Source organism: Engraulis encrasicolus, chromosome 2 (genome assembly GCF_034702125.1).
Source record: "Engraulis encrasicolus isolate BLACKSEA-1 chromosome 2, IST_EnEncr_1.0, whole genome shotgun sequence".
NCBI lineage: Eukaryota > Metazoa > Chordata > Actinopteri > Clupeiformes > Engraulidae > Engraulis > Engraulis encrasicolus.
The window spans coordinates 47,603,304-47,625,803 of record NC_085858.1 but is presented as its reverse complement, the minus strand read 5'-3'; the positions used below and the strand labels follow the sequence as shown (position 1 = coordinate 47,625,803).

Below are 22,500 nucleotides of genomic sequence, written 5' to 3'. Positions count from 1 at the left end.
AGTTAATCCAGATGGCAAGGACTGATGGACAGACAGACAGACAGACAGACAGACAGACAGACAGACAGACAGACAGACAGACAGACAGACAGACAGACAGACAGACAGACAGACAGACAGACAGATGGACTACTCCACACACCATTAAACACCATCAGGCCCCAACAGTGAAATATAATACTGTCACAGTAGTCTTGAGATGGAGGTGACGGACAGCTGGATGGACACACACCATTAGACACCATAAGTGCAAGTGAGAGATATATTTTCAATGGTGGTATAAATCACAGCCTCCATGACGATACGATTCAATATCGATATCTTATTATTCAGTGCGATACGATTAGACTATTTTCGGTACTTAAGAATGCCCCACGATACCATACGATACGATTCGATTAATTTTTTTTCCCAATTACTTTTCCACTTCTATTAATTTATTGGGCAGGGGCCAGCGATTCGATTCTTTTCGATACTTAAGAATTCCCCACGATACGACGCGATTCGATTCAATCATCAAAATATATCACGATATATCTATACATTTCGACATTATTTACACCCCTAATTTTCAATGCCTCAAGATGTTCAAGCCTTGGGCAGGACATTGCAGACTTCGATCAGGGACTTTCATTAAAGGTTGTCTCACTTTATTCACGATCCAAATTTTGAGGAAATTGGGCATTGTGCATTCCAATATGCACACCCCCATCCTCCACTTGTGCTTGTGGCCTCACCCCGCCTCCTGGTCCCTCCTCCGTGGAGAAAACATTGTAGTTTCCCAGCTGTCAGTCTAGCCACAACAAGTTTTGGGGGACTGTTTTTCATTCACCATCCCAATTGCAAAAGAGAAAATGACATTAGAATTGTGCTTTTGCAAGATATTGAATTAATTTTCTGTCATCAGTGACATCATCATGAGGTCACAAGCAGGCAAGTGAGCAAGGGAGGACGGCAATCTGCATATTGGAGTCCACTCATACTGTCACTGCCTAACCGCGCGGTCACACTGCCAGCGTTGAACGCGTGGAAAGATGCGGAAGTAATTGACTTTGTATGGGAGAGCAGGCGGCAGAAGCGTTAAAAGCCGCAAGCGTGTCTAGAGTCAAAAGCGTCAAAATCCGAGGGCGTCAAAAGTTGAACTTCATCTAAAAATATGTAATGAGCTCGGCGGCAGCAGGCGTCAGCCAATGGAATGTTCACATTTTTCTAAACGCGAGCTTCAGTTGGTCGAGATTCTTGGTCTTAAGGCTTCAGGTTGAATCTTTTGCCTTGTTCAACGCCCCTGGCCTGTGCTTTCCAGGCAGGAGTCAGCAGCGTTTTAGCTCTTTCAACGCCGGCGGTGTGACCGCAGCATAAGCCTCGGGCGGGGGGCACTGCAGACTTCGATCAGGGACTTTCATTAAAAGTTATCTCACTTTTTCACGATCCGACATTTGAGGAAATGTATGCATGTACAGGTACTATGCATACTGTCACTAAGATGTTCAAGCCTCTGGCATTGCAGTCTTCGGTCAAGGTCTATCATCAAAGTTTCACTGACGTTGTTCGTGATTCGAAATTTGTGGAAATGTATGCATGTCAGTTTGCACCTTTTGAAGAGCTTCTCTTGATCATACCGGTTCCATGCAGAGAGCCACCTGCACAGGCAGGCAGGATGGGTCAGAATCTGTTCCAGGGTGTCCGGGTATACTCTAATGCAGGGCTATTCAATTAAAAGTCACAGAGGGCCGGTTTTTCAAATTCCCTCCAGTGAAGGGGCCGAACATACAGTAGAATCTGTATAACTGTGAGCGGCACGGTGTCTGAGGTTAGGGTGCAAAACAAGTGGATTGCTTTCCAGACAGAACAGATTTTCGCTTCTCTATTTCTTAGTAGGTCTTTTTATGACACTGTTTTAGATAAGATTTCACTGTCATGTGAATGCATAGTAGATATATCCCCAACCTGAATTGTTAGTGATCGCAAATTATGCACGGCCACAGAGAGCACACTTAATTTTTTTTCATTTTGTTCTGACCTCATGGGGGGCCAGAACCTTGCCATCCAAGGGCCGCATCTGGTCCCAGGGCCTCCATTTGAACAGCCCTGCTCTAATGCCTACATGGCAGGGGACTGGAGGGGCCGTGAGCACCCAAATATTATCAGACTACTGATTTTGTGTGATGATACCGAATTAATGGAAATGTGGTGTATGTTGTGCTTACAGGTGGGGCTTTGGTGCTGAGCTTCTCTTTTGATCCTAGTGAGAAGGTGGAATCAGTGACTTAGTTAGAATCTTTTACTGTCCCCATGGGGAACTTTCATCAAGACATCAAGAGAGAGGCACAAGGGATGTTGTCATCTGCCTTTGGCATGATGTTAAAGGACAACTGAACTATTTTCAACATTAAGTCCCTTTTCTGAGTTTGCTGCAATGTTTTGGAGTCCCCCTCACCATTTGTTTCATGTTTGCTGCTGTCTTTGTTATGTGACATTAGTTATGTGCAACTCACCAAGTGTTCAGGGATATCCACTGATATGGCTTCTGCCATGTTTTATGTTGCATTTTGAAAAAAAAAAACATTTTTACCTTTAATTCACAAAATGTCAAATAAAAAAATGACAGAAGACATATTTCACCTTCAAACTCGTTAGGAAATGCCAGTGAGCACCCCTCATCACTTAGTGAGATGCATACTTTTGAAAACAAATGTGAAAGTTGTTTTATAAGAACATATTTGGACATGCCCATAGATGGCCATTGTAAAGCCAATAGAGACAACAAACCAAAAGTCAAGAGACACCGCACACTTACTTTTCTTTACTTTATTTCTCGGAGCCAACAACGCGTTTCGCTCAATGCGTCATCAGGTTCGCTCTATGCCAAACCCCCATTACCCAGGTGTACAAATAAAGTGCCAAATGATCACATGATTCTTTGCTACCAATCTTGTGCATAGTCTCAAAACCCATCCCCACAGGTGCGTAAAGTAGGTAAAACATGATCAGTCCATGCAGGCCATCACAACAATATTTTTCACATTGATGTCCCCATGCAAAGGCTATATACAAAGGTAACACAATTCCATCAGTTACATTCAGATAGGTCAATAAATACCACAGAAAATAGTCATAATGTTGCATATTCATCAATATTACACAAATCCATAATTTTACTGGATTTGTGTAATATTGATGAATATGCAACATTATGACTATTTTCTGTGGTATTTATTGACCTATCTGAATGTAACTGATGGAATTGTGTTACCTTTGTATATAGCCTTTGCATGGGGACATCAATGTGAAAAATATTGTTGTGATGGCCTGCATGGACTGATCATGTTTTACCTACTTTACGCACCTGTGGGGATGGGTTTTGAGACTATGCACAAGATTGGTAGCAAAGAATCATGTGATCATTTGGCACTTTATTTGTACACCTGGGTAATGGGGGTTTGGCATAGAGCGAACCTGATGACGCATTGAGCGAAACGCGTTGTTCGCTCCAAGAAATAAAGTTAAGAAAAGTAAGCAGTGTGCGGTGTCTCTTGACTTTTGGTTTATTGATTCACCTCCTCCTGCCTCACACCTGCACCTGCATTGAGGGGCTGTGCACAAGGACTCTCTTGTACTTTGAACAATAGAGACAACATCTGAATTAGCCAAATAATGGAGACAGACTCTAAATCATTGCAAACAACTGATAAGCAGCTGTCCTTTAAGTAAGGAAAAATCAAGCTGTGACACTGATAATCGACTTCATACTTATTGATCACTGAAAGCACATTTTGGACTTGGAGGACTAATAGTCTAAAAATTCATGGCAGGTGACAACTTGATGCCTCCAATACATTTGCACAGCGGCGTGGAACAGGGGGGGAAAACCCAGACTCATTCTTAGGGCCCAGCCCACCTGGGGGGCCCACCAGGGGGGCCCTATGGAAAATGTTCTTCTTGTTTTGCTTTTTTAAACATTATTTTTACAATAATGTCAATACATGTTGGTAATTTATGTAATTCCAATGTTCTCTGGAAATACATCTGTTAAATTGGATATCCTAGCCTGCAAATAGGCTATAATATATATCAAACACCCCCATAATCAGTACGCATTGGTTTAGTCTGCCCTCTCGCGGACTTTTGATTGCACAATATGCGTAATCAACACTCACTCACTTCATTATTAGGTATTACACGCAGCAGCCGGTTAGCAATGAAAGATGTCTAAAACACCAGGCTTTCACAAAAAGAATAGAAAGGCAAGAGAGACAGGGGAAACCAGATGAAGAAACTGCTGCTGATTTCTTGCAAGAAAGGTGAGCCCAAATGTCAAAATTACAGCCTACAGTAGGCTAACTGGTTATCTCATTCCCATTCCGTGTGGCCTACTGTGATAGCCGAAGTCAAATAAAAAAATAATCTCATTTTTTGGCTATAATTGTGATAGGCTATTGAACCCATATTTGTCTTTGATATATTCACAAGTCACAAGACCAACATAGGGTCGATGTTGGTTCAAATATCCAAATGATAGCAAAGCAAATTTGTAAAATGAATAAAAAAAATGTCACAAACATGAAGATGCCCCCTGTCACAGCAGATGCAAATTGTGCGAACTTGAGAGAAGGTGAGCCTATTTTAGCTAGCCTAATATCCTAGTGTTGAGGAAAAGCAGTTTCTCAATCGGGTGCATCAAATTTGCAGATTGATTATGTCCTCGTAACGATATTAATCGACGTCACGTTCATCAGTTGCCAATGTCAAGGTGGCGGTGCAAGCTGTCAGTCCTGAACTGTCATTCTGCTTTTATTTTGCCTTCTCTCAACACTCTCAATATGAAAGCTCTGTTTACTTTTCCTGGCCATCTGACAACGTCCGTTGTAGCTGAAGTGTGGTAAATTAATGACGAGATTTTGACGGGGCACCAGTCTGCGTTTTGAATGCTGCTGACGCCATTCTAATCTGCGCAAAGCGCACGACAAAAGATAGGCAGAGTAGCCTACCTACCTCCGTGCTGAGCAGGTAGCCTATCTGCATTGAGTGCTCATGACAATTACCCTATTTAAGGTAGGCTTCTGTGAAATAGTTACTGGCCAATTTAAATCTGAAACTATATGCAGTAGCCTAATAAATAATGATTTCTAAATGTGACTAGGTTCGGGGTGCCCTGACTTTAAAAGGTTGAGAATAACGACATCAAATCCAAACAGCGATACTTTTGTTCTAGCCTATTTTAAGCGACATTCCATAAGCTTAAAAGTAAATCTTCTGCCAGTAAATCACAGCTGATTCTCTATTCTTTGCTCTCCCAAAAAACAACTAACGGACAGATGACGTGCGGGTGCGTGCAGCGGGCCAGTGCAAGTGAATGAATGTGTGCGCGAGCGCGTGTGTTTCTGTTCAGGGATGCACATTGAAGAAAGTTCAGTTCCTTATCAATGTCTCATGTCTTCTTAGTGCACGAAATATTAGGCTAAATGCATTGTGAAGAGAGATTTACCAGTCTCTCTCCTCCCCCTCACACCATAGTGATGAAGTGATTAAAAGTCATCTCTATGAATATGATAGCCCACTTTTCACAACTGGTGATGTGAAAAAATAAGGACATTATGTCTGTTCTGTGATAGGCTGTCATGTGATTGAAGATGAGGATGATTCAAGTGAAGGGGAGGAAAGCATAGAGGGGTTGTCTGAGGAAGGCAAGGAGGATGACAATATCAGGAGGTAGGCGCGCGGGGGTGGGGGGGGTGGTGGTGGGTTGTGGGGTGTTCATGAAAGGAGTTTGTGAGTAGGGGGGCCCATGAAAGAAGTTGTTCCTAGGGCCCAAAATTTGGTGCTACGCCCCTGCATTTGCATAAAGTTTTCACTTACAAAGACTTACACCTTTTGCAACAATCAAATACCACTATACTTGTACACAAGAATCCAGAGCACCTGCATTTCTGCACACTCATTTTTTGTTCATGTTGTACTGTTTTCTAGCATAGAAATATGACACAACCAGTCACTATATGTACTGTAGTAAAAAAAGTGTTTTCAAGCCGTTTTTGTGACATCACAATTTGACAGGTGTCATAATTATGAGCTTGATAATGACAACTCTGGCAACATGCAACATGCAATCCAGATCGCATTTGCATTGTGGGAAAATGCAATCGGCTATGGACCATGCCACAAAAGACAGGTGTTTCTTTCGCTTGGCGGATGGGTTCGACAACATCTATAATTGATGTGGTGTGCTCAGGTCAATGCTTTTCCAGGGGTTTAGCTTCCTCTGAAGCGTACAATTTGCTTGTGTGATCCACACACACACACACGTACACACGCACACACGCACACACGCACGCGCACGCACACACACACACACACACACACACACACACACACACACACACACACACACACACACACACACACACACACACACACAGAGGCACAGACACACACACACACACACACACACACACACACACAGACACACACACACACACACACACACACACACACACACACACACACACACACACACACACACACACACACACACACACACACACACACACACACACACTCAATATGAGTGAGCTCCTAGCGCTGGACCCCTTTTTTCCGAGTGACTGAGGACGTGAGGAGGAACATATCCACACACACACACCACTTTACTAAACAGATCCACTCCTGCACCTGCTGCTTCTGTTGTGCACGTATCACTGGCTTTCTGTGGGGAAACAGGCGGAACAGTGTGCTGCTGTTCTGTTATGGAGCGTGTCTTGAAAAATAAAGGGATAGTCTCTACTCTCTTATCACTGTGTTGGTGTATGTGTGAGTGTGTGAGTGTGTGTGAGAAAAAGACAAAGTGCTGTTTTCCTGTTATCGTAGTGTGTGTGTGTGTGTGTGTGCGTGCGTGCGTGCGTGCGTGCGTGCGTGCGTGCGTGCGTGCGTTCGTGCGTGTGTTTGAGTAAGAAAGATAGTACTGGCTCACTGTGCAAGATCTGATTGGGTGCATGAAAGTTCAGAAACTTGTAGGGTTGTCTAACTTCAGCTCTCCACGGAAAAGCCGCTCATTTGTTGCAGTCAGGGAAGCCGACACAGGGGGGGGGGGGGGGGGGGGGGGGAGGGGGGGGGGGGGGGGGGGGGGGGTGGGGGGGGGGCGGGGGGGGGGGGGGGGGGGGGGGGGGGGGGGGGGGGGGCAAAGGGGTCACTTGTCCCGGACCCAGGATGAGAGGGGGCCCAGATTTGGATCCTCATGACATTGTATGTACATTGTATGGAGGGGGGCCTTTTCAGATGTCTTTGTCCCAGGTGCAGCCAAAGCTGCCAGCGGCCCTGTTTGCAGTGGATGTGCTCTGTCTGACTGAGTGGACACCAAGGTCCTCGCGAGGGCCAGAAGTAAAGTAAACACACACAAAGAGGTTTCCGTCTCTGCCTGCCTGTGCCGGGAAAGCAGGCAGCCCTACAGCATTAAAGAGCCAGAGCTGAGGTCCTAATGGGCCTTTATTACAGGCAATCAGACGGACAGCCAAACAGCATTAGCAACGCAAACAAGGCCCCCAGCTGGGTAAACAGCAGCAGCGGCGTAATCAGTGGCGGAACAATTGCACACAGGGTCCCTGGGCAAGACACTTATACAGCCTATACAGCTTGCCAAGCTCACAATAGGGCCCCCACCACCACTGGGCCCAGGGGCAAGTGCCCTGCTCGCCCTTCCTATAGTGCCCCCCCTAGGCCTAATGCATTTGTATATGGGATCGGGCAGGAAGAAGATAAAGCCTTCAGCCCGTGGGAGTCACACAGCTCACCTTTTCGCACAGCATTAAGATGCAGCTCATGTGCAGAAGACGGACGACTGTGGCCATTTCTCCTCACAGGTATCTGTCTGTCTATGTATCAATTGTATCAATTTGCATCAATCTATTCATTCCTTCATCCATTTTGTTCCAACACAGCATTAAGATGTACGTAGCTCAAGTGCGAACGACAGTGGCCATTTCTCCTTATAGGTATCTGTCTATCTATGTATCAATTTGTATCAATCTATTCATTCACCCATCCATCCATCCATTTGGTCCAGTCTGTATCTAGTGATGTGAAGGCAACTTGGATCACATGGAACAATATAGTCGCCCTTTATATTCAACCTGGCATTTAGCATATGTCTATCCATCTGTCAACTCATCCATCAAGCTCTCAACCCATCTATCTATCTGTCAAACTGTCTATATCCATCCATCCATCCATCCATCCATCCATCCATCCATCCATCCATCCATCCATCCATCCATCCATCCATCCATCCATCCATCTGTCAAACCGTCTATATCCATCTAGAGACCCACCAATATTGGGTTTTTCTAAGGCCAATGCCGATATTTAGCAGTCAAAGTCAGCCGATGGCCGATGTGACCTGCCGACTTTTTGGGCCGATTTGCTTTGTTAATGAAAATAATATTAATTGTATCCTCTTTTTTGTTAAAATTTCACTTAGATTGTCCATTACTATATTTTAGAGCCAAACATCACGCTGGTGGTCACCAACATTGATCATTCCAAGTAGATAGCTGCTCGCAGATGTGTCTGACTTAAAATCGGCACAGCCAAATAAGAAAATCGGCTGATGCCGACTTATTACAAAATAGCAAAAATCGGCCGATTAAATCGGCCGGCCGATTAATCGGTCGGTCTCTATATCCAACCATCCATCGTCATCTACTCTACTCTGTCATTCTATGAATATATGATGGGCGTCGTCCTCTTTCCAGCAACTGAAAATCTCAGCATTAGTTCTTTCTTGTTTTGCTATGTAATGCAAGGCTTTGTCTGTGACAAAATAAAATGGATTACAAAGCGTATTTGTTATGGTGTGCAGAGGAGCCGTGCACTGTGCACAGTGTTGCTCTGTCTTGTGGGACTTATGACAGGAGAGGGGATCGATGGGACCCTCGTTCTGACTAATTCCCCCTAAGCTGTCGCCCTATGTTACTGCACTTGTAATCACATCACTTAAAGAAATTACGCTCTAAGCGATCTCACCCGGTCACATCTCGGATCGATGTTATTGAAAGTGAGGGTAAACACAGTACTGGATACCAGGCTTGTACGAAATTCAGAATTTCTGAATTAAATTCAATTCAGGAAGTGGAATTGAATTTGAATTTAATTGACTCCACCCCTACAGGATGTTGAATTGAACTGAATTTGAATTACAGGAAATGGAATTCAAAATGGAATTGAAACTCACTGCAATTCAGGAAGTGGATGAACACACAACTTTTGTGTTTTCAAAATAATAAAACACAACAATAACAGTGTAACTAATAGTGTACAATAGCATTAACAAATATATATATTGCTAATACATTTAACTACAAATGTATTCAGCATTCAAAATGATAAGTAAATGTTGTATAAACCATGCAGGCCCCCATTGTGATTTTCAGTAGTTGCATGTATAATAATTAGTGTTATGCAAGGCCTACAGATGACTTTCACACTTCTTATTTGTTATGTACCAAAATGTATGTAAATATTACCACCTAAGGTCTACAGCAAATAGAGAATGGCATTGTACTAACTCAAAACGGAAGTTAAAAAAACCCAAAAGTCAAATAATTACCTACCCAAATCCTATAGCACTGCTAGGAAGCAGGACAACAGGTGACCTAAGGGGGCTTTAATCACTCTTCCCACCCACCTTGCAGTGCCGGGAATAGACACATGCTTATAAATATACAGCACCATCTAGTGTTCTTATTTTGTCATTACTTTGAGTTTCTTTGAATTTTACACCACCACCCAGGGATGGGCAAAGACACAACTAAATATATTTCAAAATACAATGCAAAAAATACCCAGCTCTAAGATGTTACAAATACGTTACAAAATACATAACAGTAAATGTATCAATAATCAAAATACTGTATTTTGCATTTTCAAATACACAAAATACAACAGAAACAAGGTATGTGGGTGTGTCCTGACTTTCAAGCTAATGAGTCTGGCTATTTGGTGTAGCGGTTAGAGCCCCAGTTTTGCATGCCAGAAGTTCAAGGTTCGAGTCTCAGCAAGGAAACTCAATTTCCCTTCGCTACTCAATGGCTTGTTTGGCATGACCAAAAATAACAATTCAATTCACTTACACAATAAAAGGTAGGCCTACTTTAAACCACACAAACTCCTGTGTAACCATCATTTCCAGTCATTCAACAAACAATAATGTTAAGTTCTTGTAATTATGGAGAAGGCTATATAAACAATGGGCTACTTGGCATCTAGCATTTAAAAATGGTACAGATATGTCAAGGTCTGTATGTGAGTTCAATAAACAAGAAAGTGTATCTTGTAAATTATGTCCACGTATGTTGCAAAGCTTCACTAATGCACCATTTGTGGCCTTAGAGCGCCATCTTGTGGGTGATGCATGGTAATCATAAAGCATTAGTAATGATCACTGTTGCACCTTTGGTGCTTGGCATGGCAATTTCAATTATTGATGATATTTTATCAAGAGTGGTGTTTTTTGATCCAACAGCACATATTCAATAATTCAGAATTTTGAGGCTGGTTATTCGTTAGTAACTCGTAGGGGTGGTACGGTTCACAAAATTCACGGTTCGGTTCATATCACAGTGTCAAGGTCACGGTTTTCGGTTCTCTACGGTTCTTTTTTTTAGTTCATGATAAATGGTGCACTGGCTAATAGAATCGGACTTATCACTAAATATCCTACATATGGTTTGTATAGGCTTATAATGTGAAAATGGTGTGATTTTAATTGTGTCATCCTCTGATTTGGTCTTATACGCTAATGTTTTAATCAGAGAGACTGGATAAGATACTCCTAGAATCTGTTCTAGATCTGTCTAGAATATGTTTCACATATTTTTCTGGGCAGTACATGAATTGCGGTTTGCGATGGATTGCACGGTTCGGTTCGGTATGTGTGTGAATTGTACGGTTTCGGTTTTCGGTGCGGTTTGTGCCATCCCTAGTAACTCGTAGTCAGGTAGTCACCTGCCAATATTACCTGGGAATTGAACTGTCAATCTTTGGAGTCCTTCACCCCTTTCCCAGACAAACACTTTTACATTCCAATATAGCTACAAGCATCACTTACATACTATTTGATCCGTGTTCCTACTATGTAATTGCATTGTTCAGGAGAAATTAGGCTATTGTATTTTCTCGTATTTTGAAAATTCAAAATACAGGGGGGAAAGTCAAATACTTGTAATTCACTGACATGAAATACAAAATTCAAAATACTATGTTCTATTTCGAGAAATGTATTTTAAATGAAGTATTCGAGATACTGACCATCCCTGCCACCACCTAGTGTCAGTATTATGTCACTGCTTTGAATTTCTTAGAATTTAAATTCTATGAAATTCAGTTTCCTGCCATTCCAATTCGAATTGCAATTCCATTTCCTGTTTGGAATTTCAATTCAATTCATGTTGAAATTCACGAATTGAATTTGAATTTTGGGGTCATTCTCAATTCAATTCGGAATTTCGTACAAGCCTGCTGGATACATGCACACACACACGCACACGCACACACGAAATTTTTCAGCTGCGAGTGGGTCTGGCCTCGGATCTGAGAATGTTTTGAACACTGTGCCCTGAGTCTGGCAAAACCAATTACAACGCAGAGATTTGTTTTGAATCAAAGCAGGCGGGATTTTGAGGGAGTGACGACGAAGCTTGCAACACCGTTGGGAAAGCACATCAACGGCAAAGATCGCCGATTGGTCAGAGCGCCGGCACGGTTTGAAAAAACAACAGGTTGTTCTCATCAGCAATCGTCCGAGGTAACGTTCATCGGGGCCAGACTAAATTACTCCGGTCTCACATTTAGGCTAGTTTATCAGGCTATTGGGGCCCCCCACATTTGGGATTATATCCCCACACATTTGGGCTTACATTGCCCACGGGGACCCCGGTTTGAGTCGGGTCAGGGGTCATTTCCAGGCCCTGCCCCATCTCTCTCTCACAATCTTCTCCTGTCTACTCTCACACTTTCCTGTCATAATAAAGCCCCAAAATCCCCCAAAAAAATACTTAAAAAAAAAAGAATACCCTTGGGGAGTATTAATCTTGCTAATGTGGAAATAGTCCATTGGTGTGGTGTTTCTTCGTATTGCAAGATAAATGCTGCTCCCTTGTAGCATACCAAGTCAGAACAGAGGAGTTTTTAATCAAAACATGTCACTGAATTTACTTAGTTTTAAGTTTGTTCTTAAGTACTGAATATAGAAGTAGGCCTATTGAATAAAAATGCTGCAATGCTGTTATAATTCTTCATGATGAAGAGCTACTTCAATATGTTCTTAATGGGTTCCCTTTATTGAACTGGATGACAAAAGTACAGATTTTATTGCGCAAGTCTGCATATGTATGATGACCAGGGCAGCCAACAGGGGGCGACAAACAGGTATGTTGTCCCAGGCCCAGGGAGAGAGGGGGCCCAGAATTGGGTCCTCATTACATTGTATGTATTGTGTGTGTGTGTGTGTGGGGGGGCTTTCAGATGACTTTGTCCCGGGCCCGGCTTTGTCAGCTGCCCTGATGGTGACTATGTGCTGCACGAAGGTCATTACCCCAGCATATATCTGCAGGGTGGCAGGAGGCCAACTCTGCTGGCAGACCCCCCCTACACCTCCGGACATCTCTCCAGGATGAAGAAGCACTTTATCCCTTTTCCTTTATATTTTCAGAGCATCACACTAAAGGAGAGCATGGTATCCTGAAGATCATTCTTAAATTATGTGCCTAAAAATACCTCACAAGAAAACAATGTTTGAAGAAAATAACACTAATTAGACGAAAGACAGAATTGCATAATTTATCCCCTCGATTATGTAGGCCTATTTCATCTACAAGAACAGTTACTAAAATTAGACAAAACTAATAACAAACAAACAAAGAAACAACAAAAAAAAACAAATCTAGTCCTGCTGAACACTAGACTAGGTTAGTCCGCAATGGAACTCAGAGTCCAAGATACCCAGGAGGAAGGCAATTCAAAAGACCTGTCAACAAGACAGAGGCATCAGACAAGTACAATTCATATACACTCATCTGTACTCTTAACAGAGATGTAAATGAGGATACATAATGAGGATTACTGTACGCTTCAAAACTCAGCGCTGTAGTGCAGGCGATGTGGAGCTGACAGTATTGTATAATGTAGTGTAAATCCATGTAAAATGGAGGCTTGACAGAAGCCTTGCTTCCCAGACAGCTCAGCAAGCCTGGGAACAGGATATTAGTGATTGACTGAGGTCTCAGAACTTTCAGTGTGGTTCACAGTGTTGGTTTTTTTTTTTGATACTTTTTATTTATGGTATTTTATAGATGCAAGACAAATACAAAGACAAAAAAACAGGGAAAAAACTAAAAAACAAAAAGAAAAATAATGTGGAGGTCAGGAGAATAAGCGCATATCACAGTCAATACAATACAATACAATACTATCAATACAATACAATAGTCTCATTAACCTGTGTTGTTAGTTCTGTCATTTATGTAAACGGACCATTTAATCCACTTTCTTTCTCCAATTTCTTTTTGCAGCCTTAGGGAATAGGTCATCTGCTCAAGAAGATGTAAATGTTTTACGATGCCAACAAATGTGCCCACCGTAGGTGTATTTTTCTGTAGCCAATATTTGGTAATTGCCTTTTTCCCTGCTGCCATCATAATTTTTAAGAGGTACTCATCATCTTTGTCTAATTCCTCAGGAAAATGACCTAAGTACAGAAAAAGAAATGTCATATCCACACTATAACCCAACACCTTATCAATAACTTCTGTCACCTCCATCCAGTAAGTCTTAATGGAGGGACACAACCAAAATATATGAGCATGATCCACCATGTTTTCTCCACATTGTCTCCAGCAGCCCAGCTGAGTGTCTGTTTGTTTGCCCTTTTGCTTAGGGGTTATAAAGAAGCGGATCAGGTTTTTCCAGCAAAAGTCTCTCCACCCCAATGAGTTTGTAGTAGTTGACTGTATTTTCCAAGCATTCGTCCATATGTCCTCTGTTATTACAATGTCCAGTTCTTTTTCCCAGCGTTGCTTCACATATTCTGTTGAGTCCTTCTTAAGAGATCTGACAGCATGATACAGTTTACTTATCAGCCCTTTACTGCTCATGCAGTTGTACGCTCCAACAAATAATTGAACAACCTTAGAACACTCTTTCTGTTCAGAGTCCCTAACCTCTTTACAGAAATAATCAGACATTTGCAAGTACCTGTAAAAATCCTGCCTCCTCAGACCATGGACCTTACATAGATGTTCAAAACTGTGGAGTTTTCCATCTTTAACTATTGTACATAGAGATGTGATACCTTGATGGACCCATTGTTTGTATCTGAAGTCATACAATGATGGTTTATAGTCAGGATCATAAGCAGGCCAGCTGAGTAGTTTTACTTCCCTCTGGAGCTGATGGCGTTTAACCATTTCAAACCATATCTTAAATGATAAGTTCACCCAGTTGCTTTCTGTCTGTGGTCTTGACATATCCCTGTCAACACAACCCATAGATGCCTGTAAGGGGACATCTGTTAAAGATGTCTCTATATCTTTCCACTTAGCTTTATAAGATGGGTTGCATAGACAGACAAGTGGCCTCAGCTGAGCAGATATATAATAGTCCTTTATAGATGGGAGTGCCATACCCCCTTGCAACCGTGGCAACTGGAGAGTGGAGAATTTAACCCTTGGCCTCTTATTGTTCCACACAAATAATGAAATGTGCCTATTCCATTCTCTGAATTGTTTTGTAGGAATATCTATAGGAAGTGATAAAAAAAGATAAAGTAATCTGGGCAAGATGTTCATCTTAACTGTTCTAATTCTACTGCCAAAGTCAAGGGGGAGGAGACTCCACCTGTTAAGATCCTCATATATTTTTTTACTAACATTGTTGTAATTACGTTGGAATAACTGAGACAAATCTTTAGTCAAATAAACTCCTAAGTATTTAATTTGGGTAGAGTGCCAGTTAAATGTATATTTAGTTCTAAGTTCCTGCGTGGGAGCAAAATTAAATGTCATAACCTGAGTTTTATCTATATTGAGAACATAACCTGAATATTTCCCATATGTTTCCAACATGTCCATTAAAATAGGCAGGCCAGAGGCTGGTTCAGACAAAGTGACAAGTACATCATCGGCATATAGGCTTACTTTATATTCTTCTCCACCTATGGAGATACCCCTCAGTTTTTCCTCCTGCCTTATGGCCTGTGCCAAAGGTTCAATGAACAGGTTGAAGAGACTAGGACTGGCAGGACAGCCCTGTCTACATCCACGCTCCAGCCTAATAGGATCTGAAAGACTGCCATTTACCTTAATTCTAGCTATAGGGGAGGAATAAAGAGCTTGAATATAACTGATGAACTTATCCCCAAAGCCGAATCTTCTCATTACTGAATAAAGAAAATCCCAGCCCACTGAGTCAAAGGCCATGGCAGCATCTAAACTTAAAATAATGGCCCTTGACTGTGTTGTGTTGATATGTTCAATAATGTGGAGGGATCTCCTAATATTATCTTGTGTTTGTCTATTCCTAATGAATCCGGTTTGATCCTCATCTATTAGATCGTGCATTGCTGTTTCCATTCTTTTCGTTAAGATTGTTGCATAGAGTTTATAGTCTGAATTTAACACACTGATTGGTCTATACCCTTTGCAATCAGTCCTATCCTTCCCTTCCTTAGGGATGACAGATATGAATGCCTCTCTCCAAGATGGTGGGGTATATCCATCCTCTAATATGTAATTAAAGCAAGTATCAAGAAGGGGTACCAAATGTTCCCTCATGGTTTTGTACCATTCTGGGGGAAATCCATCCACACCAGGTGACTTGTTATTATTCAGACTTGAGATGGCATCATTTATCTCCTCCCCTGTTATTGGCTGAGTTAGTATGTCATTGATTTGTGTACCAATATTTGGTAGGTCTAAGGAATTCAGGAACTCTGTTATAGATTGCATATCTGCCTGGTCCCTATTAGAGTAAAGGGATGTGTAGTATTTCTCAAATGATTTCTGTATGTCATCTACATCTGTAACAATCTTATTCGTGACAGGGTCTTTTATCCTATGAATTGTATTTTCAGCCTGTTGTTTCTTTAGTCTCCAGGCTAACAACTTTGACGCTTTGGGACCAGCCTCATAATATCTTTGTTTCATAAATCTGAGTTTTTTCTCCACCTCCTCACTTAATATTTTGTCTATATCCTGTTTAACAAGTCTTATTTGTTGTACAATGGCGTGGTCTCTATTGGTGATATGCATTTGTTCAAGGTTCTTTAATTTTTCTTCCAAGTCTGACAGTTGCATTGTTTTTAACTTTTTTGATAAGGCTGACCAAGCTATTATCTTGCCTCTAAGGACGGCCTTAAACGCATCCCATAGCATACTAGGGTTTACAGTCCCATTATCATTTTCCTGAAGATATAAATCTAGCTCAATTTTCATCATAGACACAAAACTGGCATCATTTAACTTACCACAGTTTAACCTCCAAAGGGTTTTGCGTTTTCTACCTTCTAAATGCAGTGTTATATGAATTCCTGCATGGTCAGAGAGGATTCTCTGGCCAATTTTACATTCTTTAATTCTGTGTAGATCTTTTTTATACATAAACACATAATCTAGTCTGGAGTGAGTTCCATGTCTCCCAGAGTAGAAGGTATACCCAGGTTGTGAACCATGTATTGCTCTCCACACATCACTCAGTCCTAGTTCTCTTATGGCCTTATTAATTATTTTTTCTGTGGGGGTTCTTTTCCTGTTTTTATTAGTGGTGTCTAAAGAGGGATTGAGTAAAGAATTTAAATCACCAGAGCAAATAAGCGTTCCATATGTCTCTGTTGCAATCAGATCAAACACCCTTTTAAAGAATGAAGTCTGACTCCCTGGAGGGGCATAAATATTAAACAAAGTCACTTCTTGCTGATCTATTTTGCATTTAACCAGAACAAACCTACCTTCTTTATCCCTTATTTCAGAAACAAATTCGAATGGGGTGGAGTTTGAAATTAGTATTATTACTCCCCTTTTCCTTCCATTTTTATATGATGAAAAAAAAGAATTTTTAAAACCCAGCTTTTTAAATTTTTCATGCTCAACTGCAGACAAATGGGTTTCCTGACAAAACATTATATTCACCCTGTCCCTTTTAGCCTTGGCTATCATCTTACTACGTTTTATAGGGTTGCTAAGCCCATTTACATTCCATGACAATATGTTATAACATTGATAGTACATTCATATTATCATTTGCATCATGTGATCTACACTCCCAGACCTCAAAGAAAAACAAGTAGGGAAAAAAAGGAAAACGTAATGGAACTTCAACTATAATACAGATAAATGAACAGGGCTCCCAACAAGAAAGGTGACACATCATCACCTTTAGGAAGAGGGAGGGAACTGCCACTAGGTGGGGTCCCTCAGTCAGCTGACGCAAAAACAAAAAAGATTTGTGGCAGTCTGATGACAGTGCATAGTATCAGCTTTACAAATATAAACAAAATAGACGACTATTCAGGCGAGTGGTTCTCCTCATCTGAGGCATCCTTCCTGCGATATTCCTGTAGCCTCTCTCTCACCTGCTGTTGGTATTCTTCCCCTCTGTTGCGGGGCTTGATCACCTCCCATGGTAGCAGCTTGTCAAGCGAGGCCTCCGTGTGAGCCCCCGTGTTTCTTTCGCATGTGATCTTGCCCACGTCGAACCCACGCCTCCTCAGATCCTCTGCTGCTTGCGTCGCGTTGTAATAGGTGACCGCGCCGCCCGGTAGATGAACTCGCATTCTGGTCATCGGAGTCCGGAATCGTATCCCCCTTTCCTTCAGCGCTTTCTTAACAGGGACGTATTCCTTCCTTTTCTTTTGGACAGCTTCGGCATAGTCATGGTCAAAATACACTCGCTTGTCATCGTGGCTAAGACCTTTGTTCCAGGCTGCGGTGAGGATCTTTTCTTTCACTGTGAACTGGAGGAAACGAACCACCATTGAGCGTGGTGGAGCATCAGGGGATGGTTTAGCAGCCAGCGCTCGGTGAGCGCGTTCTATCCCAAGGTCGCAGCTCCATGTCGGGTCGATGTCATCACTGAGTTGGGTCTTAATCATATTCACCACAAACGCTGTTGCAGAAGTACCCTCTGCGTCCTCTGGTATTCCATAAATTCTGATGTTGTTTCGTCTGGCGTGCCCCTCCATCTCGGTCACTTTATCCCTCAGCGTTTGTTGGTTTGCCAGCAACTGGGTTAGCGTCTCCTTCACAGCAATGTCCCATCGCTCCGCGTCCGCCATGCCATGTTCAATCTCTCCAACTCGCTCAGTAACATCCTCAACTCGGCTGGTCACATCTTGAAGTTTTGTACGCATTTCAGAAGTGAACTCGTCCATTTGCTTTTTAATATCTTCTCTTAGACATTTACTAAATTCTTTTAAGTCCTTTTTCAGTTCAGTTCTTAGGCATTCCATTCCTTTAGCCACAGCTGCACTCACTGCTTCTCGAATTGTCTCCATAACTTCGCCATGTGCTCCTCCCTCTCTTTCAGCCTCTCTCTGCTTTTCCTCGGTTTCTCGCCCTTTCGTCGTCTTTCCTTTCGTGGATTTGCCCGCACTCATTCTTGCAAATGAATTTTAAACAAAATATATGAATTTTTATCAAATTGAGTGGGAAAAAATAAAGCTGATACAGGAGCTCAGGTTTTACGCTGCCATCTCAACTCTCGCGCCACCGGAAGTTCCCGTTCACAGTGTGGTTTGACGCTGAGAAAGGCGCAAGTGCGCCGAAACGTCAGCCACTTTGTGCACCAAATTAAAACACCTCTAAAAAAACACCTCTAAAAAAAAAAGTCATCCCTGGGTCTAGTCAATGTGAAGTGGCCCAGTTTGTCCAAGTGTTTGACCAACTTGACTGAGGACATTTGAAATATTTCCAGTACTGTACATACTGTACTTGTTGGACTGCATACGCTTCCAATGACTGTCACTGTTTTTGTGAGTTCTTCCTCAGACAGTATGAAAGAGGCTGATTCGGAGGCTGTTCTACTCCACTACACAAAAATGTATGTACAGTACATGGTGAAATCACTACATCACTAAACCACATACTCACTCCAGGGCCTCAGAGGGATGATGACAGAGTTGCAGACGCTGACAAATTTACGCAACAGCCCCAAAAACTGACAACACTCACTTGGGTGGATGGGGCTTAGATAACATCTGTACTGTGCACCAGACCTAGTGCAATGGAATATTTCCAAAGTAGCGAATGCAAACCACATTTCCTGTCTGTGTTCACAAGGCTCGCAGTCAGGGAAGCTGACAGAGGAGTCAATGGGGTCAGTTGTCCCGGGCCCAGGGAGAGGAGGGGTTCAAAATCAAGTTATCATTATTCTGTAATATGACGAGTTCCTTTGCAAAATGACGTGCCATTTTTAAAAAAAACTTTTGCAGTTAATTATTGGAAATTACGTTCTTTCAGCTAGGTGGGAATTCTTGCCATTGAGAACATGCTTTTTAAACCTACACTCTATGAAATGCATTTTGCAATGCGAGGCGATGCCCAATAAAAATATGTCAAATCCTCAAAATGTTCAATAATTGATATACATCATTTTGCAATCAGTGAGAGACCTTTAATTCCTTGGCAAAGAATGAAGCATTAGACCTTGGCATCGGCACTGGCCATTTAATTAATGTACAGGGTTGCTTCGAAGTGTCAAGGTGCATCGGTCAAATTGCAATCCTTGTTTGCTCCCATCCAGCCCAAAATCCATTTACCATTAGGGCTGGCACCATGGCTACTACACTTGCCAAAGGAAGAGCAACCATGCATACACAATCTTAAGTCTTCCTTCCACTCTCAACAGTGGTGTAGTCTACTTTTTTGTGGTGGGTATACTGTATATTTAAGCATTTTTTGAGGTGGGTATACTGTATATATTTGTGCTATTCTAAATATTGAATCAATCCTTTTATTTAAATTTTAAGTATACTGAAATCCCTGACATATTCAGGTGGGTATACTGCGTATACCTGCGTTCGACGTAGACTACACCATTGACTCTCAATTTCTCAAAGACATTTTTGTTCACAAGGTGCTTTTCACATACTGTGATATTACTTCCAAAGGATCACCTGTTTTCAAATCATAGTTGTTTACAAGGCAAGAAGCAGATGGAGAGCTAGCAGTTGCACATACACAAGGACGTATACACAAAGGTACTGTCCACACATATTATTATTTTGTATGGGGGCTCCAAGATTTATTAGAAAACAACACGGCATCCAAAAATATTTACAAAGAGCATCTTCCAGTATCTACCACATCAATAAAGGTACCACACACAAGTGCAGGAAGCCCGGCAGGCACGCAGGCACTCAGGCACTCAGGCACGCAGGCACGCAGGCACGCAGGCACGCAGGCACGCAGGCACGCAGGCACGCACACGCTTGCCTTTTCCACATTATTACATTGCCAACATAGAAACTTGTGAGTTCTAGGTAACCATAACAACTTTGTAGTATACAGTACATTCCGTGTCCAATAAAAAAGAGGTTTCATTTCAAAAGTATTTCAAAAGGAAGACCATGACTCTGAAATAACAAAACAACGACAGGAAATGTTAATTTGACGATATGAGAGTAGGCCGGTTTACCAAATTGATTTGAATGAGAAATTCACTTGTCACATCACATGCAGTATAGTAGTTAAATCATTATTGTTTTATAATAAAGTGTATATAGTCAAGTCGCCTAATTCCGGCCGTCTCCCAATTCCACCCCCTCTTTAAAAGTGATGATAGTTAATTATTTCTCCACTTTTCAAGTCAGGAACGGATATCGTCATGATACGGAGTTTGTATTAGGAATGAGATATCTGTATCGATGTATCGGTATCGGGTTCAGATATCAACATAATTCAGAGATCGGATCGGATCGGAATTTTCCCAAAGTATCAGAACTTTCCTGATACTGACATTGAGCCAGGTCTAATGTTAATTTGAAATCATAACACTTGCATATTAGTTTTCAGGATGGGAATGTTATTTTTTTACTTGTTACTTTTTACTTATTAATTGGTTTCCTGTTCTTCTGACTTCTTTTTCTGACCAAATAGTCTACTTGGGCCTACCTCAAGTTGAAACCCATGCATATATGTGGTTTTGGTATAGGATCGGAGTAGTATCGGTATCGGCAGATATCCAAATTTAGATATCGGGATCGGATCGGAAGTGAAAAAATATGTATCGGTGCATCCCTAGTTTGTATGCTTATAATTTGAAACGGTAAAGACATTTAAACCGAGTCAAACGGCCCTAAACAGCATTGTAATGAAGGGTGTCCCGTAATGGCAGCTTGAGAGAGATGGAACTCTAATTTCGCGACGACATTCTGGCTTCAAACTCGACCTGGCCGCTTCCCCTTTCAAAGTTAGGACCAAAATTATTCAACCGTTTCCACAGTAACGACCAAACTAATCACAGTTTCTGCATCGGTAAAGCCAGGACTATAAGTGTGAACGAAATCAGCACAACAGCGCAAAGGAATAATAAACAGTAAAGGAAATATGGACATGACCTGAAATCAAGCGGGCGGAGTTAGGAGTCTCTCGCTGGTGAATTGTGCTGAAGCTAGGACGTTTAACACCAAATTACGATAGAAAGGGCAACCAATGTCAGCTCATATTGCTTATTACCTCATCTACACAGTTGCCGCTACCCAAAAATGTACGGTATCATAACTAAATAGTATTTGAAATAGGGGTATTGTCACGTTTTCAATGAAGTGGGCGGAATTTGGTGACTTATGGTGACGATATTAATGTCAAGTACATTAGCCTCTTTGCGCAGATGGGCCCACCGGCGGGCCCATTCACTCATTGCTGAAAAGACTCAACTAAGGTAGGCCTACATCACACAAAATATGACATTGGTCATTAGAATTTTGGTAACACTATGGTTATTTGTGTGGGGAGGATTGGTATGGACTTGATGGGAAAGAGGCAGTGGGTTAGGACATCCAGTGTTTCTAAGCCTGCAGCACTTGAATGTATGTATGTAATGTATGTATGTCTGTATAGGCTTGTGTCCTTTGTTTTGTTTTGTCTTTTGTCAGTTGTGCAATAGTCTTGTGATGTGATGATATGTGTATGTCCTGTCTTAAACGAGTGTTGCTCAGGGACGCAAAAGGAATTTCAGTGAAATCTGACAGTAAAGTCTAATTGTATCGTATCACATTTTACTTATTGTCTGTTTTGTTTGTTGGTGTTTTCCTCTTGTGTGTTTTATGGTGCTACAACTTCCCTGATTACGAGACAAATTTCTCCTTGGTGAACACTAATAAAGAAACCTAACCTAACCTAACATTGGCTCTGCGCAAAGGAGCTAAGCTACTCTCAAGTCTTTAAAGGCTGAAATAAAGTCTTTCCAGGCAGTAGTGGCCATTTGGTATGCTCTGTTTCTTTCTTGCTTAATTGACCA

At 41.8% G+C, this 22,500-nt stretch overlaps 1 protein-coding gene across 1 annotated transcript in view; it reads right to left on the bottom strand.

Moving 5' to 3' along the window:
- LOC134439867 (ras-related protein Rab-26-like) overlaps nucleotides 1–22,500 on the bottom strand; it is a 226,413-nt gene that overhangs the window by 20,098 nt on the left and 183,815 nt on the right. The window lies entirely within an intron of this gene.